Below are 5,890 nucleotides of genomic sequence, written 5' to 3'. Positions count from 1 at the left end.
TTTTAGTAGAAGGCGATAGAAGAAGGTTTGTCCTTCTATCAGTGGCCCCGGGCCTGAGCTAGATTACTCTTCCTGCTATGAATGGTGGATTGCTGATTCACATGCTTAGTATTCAAATGTATTGATTGTAAGTCGCTTTGGAATAAGGCGTCTGCTAAATGCCAAAAATGTAAATGTAAATGTAAATGTAGTGTAACACTGAAAATGCAAAAGGCCTAATGATAATCTTATCATAGTACGGTAGCCTACTGTTTTTCACTGATCATAGTGTTTTCCATTGTGCACATCAGTGTTCAATTTGTTCTCACAAGTGTCTATTCACTTGATGGTGTGTGTGTGTGTGTGTGTGTGTGTGTGTGTGTGTGTGTGTGTGTGTGTGTGTGTGTGTGTGTGTCATTTGACGACAACATTTCATTTTGAGAAGACAACATTATTTTGAATGCAGTGTTTGCTTTTGCAAGAGATTTGTGGAGTTTAGGGTTTTGTGTGTGAGCTTTTGGATGTGTGTTAAGAGTTAAGAGTTAAGAGAAAATGAGCTATGCTTTGACTAAACGTGTAAAAGCGCTAGAGAAAAACTGTAATGAACCAACCAGGGGACGTCTGTAAATAGGCTGCTGTTCGTCTAGTTAACCAGAAGATGGCGCTAGCGGGCTTTAAATAAAACATTAATTCCGAGACCTCTAGGTTGCAGTTCTGATTCTCTTCGCCATCTGTCATATCTCGACTACAACTGGACTGGGTTTAATTTGTCAAAATCAGACTTCAAAATAAAAGCGTTAGGGTTAGTTTAAACATGAATAGAAAGTGATGGGATCACAATATGACCTGCTACAATATGACCTAGGTTCTGGGCCCTGGACAGTCTGGACGGATTGATGGCAGCTGCTGGATTGAAAATCAGGTGTAGTGCTGAGGCACAAATGTGTACATTTCAAGCCTGCAAACTGCGACACTTTAAATGAATGTGCAATAACACTATGTGCAATATGACAACCCTAGGGTACATAAGGTTGCAGAGAATAGGACATGTTAGAATAGGTATAGCATAGCATAGAGTACAGCACAGTGTTTTATTTGTACAGTATAGTATAGTGGATAGTGTATATAGCCTTTATTTATGTAAACCAGCTCCTTTCCCTTCTTGTTTTTTTAATATATATTTTTCTTTCCTAGCACCGGGGGAGCCCCCCCTCCCAAATTTCGTTGTTTGGTACCTGTACTATATCAATGACAATAAAGACCATTCATTCATTCATTCATTCATTCATTCATTCATTCATTCATTCATTCATTCATTCATTCATTCATATTATAATACAACAGAAAGTAGCCTATATACAATTGTGAAAACGTTTTTTTGATCTTTAAAATGTACATGATGTTGTTGACACCTGATAAACGAATAGATCCAACATTGTCTTTTGTGCTCCCAATAAAGCGTACTCTGTCACGCAATCCATTCACATGCTGGATAGAGCCGGTGGGTGAGATGATGGTCCCCTTATGGTCCGATTTGTCCTATCATCGCTTATAAGAAAGCTGACCAGACACTCCCTGCCTTGTCCACATCCACCACACTATTTTTTATTTTATTTTACATTTTTGGCATTTAGCAGACGCCTTATTCCAAAGCGAATTTATTTTTAATATATAGACGCTGGAGGAACAGAGAACAGTACAAGGGGGGCAATAGAAGCTGCACCGGGCCTCTCTGTCCTCTGACACAGTTCTCTCTGCACTTCCGTATGATGAGGGCGACTCGTTATAATTCTAGGCCGGTCACTTCACTAAAGTAAGAGTTTCTGTCCTGTGTGTGTGTGTGTGTGTGTGTGTGTGTGTGTGTGTGTGTGTGTGTGTGTATGTGTATGTGTGTGTGTATGTGTATGTGTGTGTGCGTTACATTTTGGACATTTAGCAGATCTATGCTTTTATCCAAAGCGACTTACAACAACTACATTTGTCTAGGGTGGGAGGTGTGAATGTTGTGGTTAAGTATGCTAGTTCTACCGTCAGTTGGCCTCGCCTGTACGTATCCTGCCTTGGCTGTTTATCACACACACAGGTTCACACCTTGGTAGTGGGCCTCACAAAAAAGCCCCCTGCCTCTCTGGGACTCCTGAGGTTAGGGTGAAGGGTTTGGTTAAAGGGACACTTCACAAATTTTGAACATCATATTCATTATCTTGGGTCTTGGAGTCAAAAAGATAAGAGAAAATGTCATACGGAAATTACCCCCTGTTGTGTTGATTTGGGTAAAAAATAATAATATATATTATATATTTTGGGTAAAAAATAATAATATATATTATATATATTGTTATTTTTTACCCAAATCAACATAACAGGGGGTAATTTATTATTTTGGGTTAAAAAAAATGAAAATCCATCTGACTGGAAACGTGCATCTTTCTGCACGTGCTTTAACTTGAGTCTGCAATCGAAGCGGGAGGCGCTGATAGAAGAATCTGTGTTCAAGAGGAGGAGGAGAGACGCACAAAGCTACAACCGGCGTCATCGTGCAAGAAGTCTCGACAGACTCACTCCTGGAAAGGAAGTGTGGGTCACCGATCAAAATGCAACTGGAGTCGTGGTCAGCAGCCACCCTACTCCGCGGTCGTACATCGTGGATGGACCTCATGGGACAGTACGGCGAAACCGGCGCCCTCTCATCCCCATGGAGCCCTCACCGGCGCAGAGTGGCGGTGGTGCTACTGAGCAACCTCTGGGTGGGATGTGTCCCAAAGCAGAGTTCGGCAGAACCAAGGGACCAGAATGTCCCAGAACCACCAGCTACTCCTAGAACCAGATCTGGGAGAGAGGTGGTGAAACCAACTAGGTTGGACTTGTAAAAAAAGAAAATGTTTTATGTTTTATGTTTCTATGTTTAGGAGAAGAGATGTGTTCATGCTCTTTTTATGTTCATATATATATAGGGTTGTTAGTAGAATTGTTTATTTGATCAGGTTCAGATCAGACCTTTTAGTTATAGAGGCAGAATAATCCTCTAGGTCTGATGAATCAATGGCAGTCTACCCATTGATTCTAGAAAGAGAGATGTGGTATTATTGTAATTCTGTACAGGCCACCGTAGTGACATCAGGTCAGGTGGGCGGGGGGACAACAAGACAGGAAGAGACCGGTATTGTCAGAGCTCACGGAGCGAGTTACAATAAAGACACTTACATTTAAATACAGAAGGACTCACGCGTATTTGTAATAGAATAACACGACATAGTCAACCAGAATAAAAGCGTTAGGGTTAGTTAAAACATGAATAGAAAGTGATGGGATCACAATATGACCTGCTACAATATGACCTAGGTTCTGGGCCCTGGACAGTCTGGACGGATTGATGGCAGCTGCTGGATTGAAAATCAGGTGTAGTGCTGAGGCACAAATGTGTACATTTCAAGCCTGCAAACTGCGACACTTTAAATGAATGTGCAATAACACTATGTGCAATATGACAACCCTAGGGTACATAAGGTTGCAGAGAATAGGACATGTTAGAATAGGTATAGCATAGCATAGAGTACAGGAGCCCCTTCCCCCCACGTCGCTCAAAAGCAGAACCTCTCTTCCATGACTCTGTGAGACTTCAACTGATCCCAGTCACATATTATTTAAATGAACACACAGTATTTAATACAAATCCCTAACACTAATTAAGTCGCCAAGGGGCTCTGGAAGTTGGCAACACTGGGAGTGCGTTCTTTAAACTTCCTTGGTTACGTTAATGAAAGGTGCTGATTGGCCGAAAAGGAGTTAGGTCAATCAGCGCTCGATTGCTCTTTCTTAAGGACCCGGATTATGTCCAGAGATAGAATCTAGTGCCACTAGAATCTGAATTTGAATTACTGACTTAAAATGTCATAAAAATACAACAAAATCTAAGTTAAAGTGATTACAGTGTGTTTTATTGGCATTCGAAAAAAAATAAAACTTTTTTTTATTTTTTTATTCTCGCGATAATATCGTGGATCGCGATTATTTTGCCCATGATAATCGTGATATGACATTTTCTAATCGTCCCACCCCTAAGTACAGCACAGTGTTTTATTTGTACAGTATAGTATAGTGGATAGTGTATATAGCCTTTATTTATGTAAACCAGCTCCTTTCCCTTCTTGTTTTTTTAATATATTTTTTTCTTTCCTAGCACCAGGGGAGCCCCCCCTCCCAAATTTCGTTGTTTGGTACCTGTACTATATCAATGACAATAAAGACCATTCATTCATTCATTCATTCATTCATTCATTCATTCATTCATTCATTCATTCATTCATTCATTCATTCATTCATTCATTCATTCATTCATTCATATTATAATACAACAGAAAGTAGCCTATATACAATTGTGAAAAAGTTTTTTTGATCTTTAAAATGTACATGTATGTTGTTGACACCTGATAAACGAATAGATCCAACATTGTCTTTTGTGCTCCCAATAAAGCGTACTCTGTCACGCAATCCATTCACATGCTGGGTAGAGCCGGTGGGTGAGATGATGGTCCCCTTATGGTCAGATTTGTCCTATCATCGCTTATAAGAAAGCTGACCAGACACTCCCTGCCTTGTCCACATCCACCACACTATTTTTTATTTTATTTGACATTTTTGGCATTTAGCAGACGCCTTATTCCAAAGCGAATTTATTTTTAATATATAGACGCTGGAGGAACAGAGAACAGTACAAGGGGGGCAATAGAAGCTGCACCGGGCCTCTCTGTCCTCTGACACAGTTCTCTCTGCACTTCCGTATGATGAGGGCGACTCGTTATAATTCTAGGCCGGTCACTTCACTAAAGTAAGAGTTTCTGTCCTGTGTGTGTGTGTGTGTGTGTGTGTGTGTGTGTGTATGTATGTGTATGTGTGTGTGCGTTACATTTTGGACATTTAGCAGATCTATGCTTTTATCCAAAGCGACTTACAACAACTACATTTGTCTAGGGTGGGAGGTGTGAATGTTGTGGTTAAGTATGCTAGTTCTACCGTCAGTTGGCCTCGCCTGTACGTATCCTGCCTTGGCTGTTTATCACACACACAGGTTCACACCTTGGTAGTGGGCCTCACAAAAAAGCCCCCTGCCTCTCTGGGACTCCTGAGGTTAGGGTGAAGGGTTTGGTTAAAGGGACACTTCACCAATTTTGAACATCATATTCATTATCTTGGGTCTTGGAGTCAAAAAGATAAGAGAAAATGTCATACGGAAATTACCCCCTGTTATGTTGATTTGGGTAAAAAAAATATATATATATATATATATTATTTTGGGTTAAAAAAAATGGAAATCCATCTGACTGGAAACGTGCATCTTTCTGCACGTGCGTTAACTTGAGTCTGCAATCGAAGCGGGAGGCGCTGATAGAAGAAGAAGTGTTCACGCGAGCTGCATGTAAGAACGTAGCCACTAGCCAGTATGTGCATACAACATCGTATCTGGTAGCCTACTGGTACTTTCAAACTGCAAATTGTTTATTAATATCACAAGGTTTTTTGCACGAAATAAACTTGTCTGTGAGCTGCAATTCCTTCGACTCACATACACGCGATGTATGTATTTTTAAGAGAAGTGGTCAACACCCTCATCACCAACTGTGACATGGTTGTTATACTTAGGTTAGGGTGGGAGGTGTGAATGTTGTGGGTAAGTATGTCAAATTGCAGGAAACTAGCACAAATAATTGGGTGGGAGAAAAACACAAAATCTCACTCTGTTTTTTATAGTTGGACATACGATTTATTTTCAGGTGAGAGAGTAAAGTCAAAATGACATTATCTGACTGCATTGCCCACAGCAATCCAATATTCAATTATAATTATGTTATGAATTGATATGGATCAATTTATACCTCTTATTAGATTATAAATACTCTGGTTGTTATGTTTG

This window comes from Nansenia antarctica (genome assembly GCF_963989245.1).
Source record: "Nansenia antarctica genome assembly, chromosome: 7".
Lineage (NCBI taxonomy): Eukaryota > Metazoa > Chordata > Actinopteri > Argentiniformes > Microstomatidae > Nansenia > Nansenia antarctica.
This window is presented reverse-complemented; position numbering follows the sequence as displayed.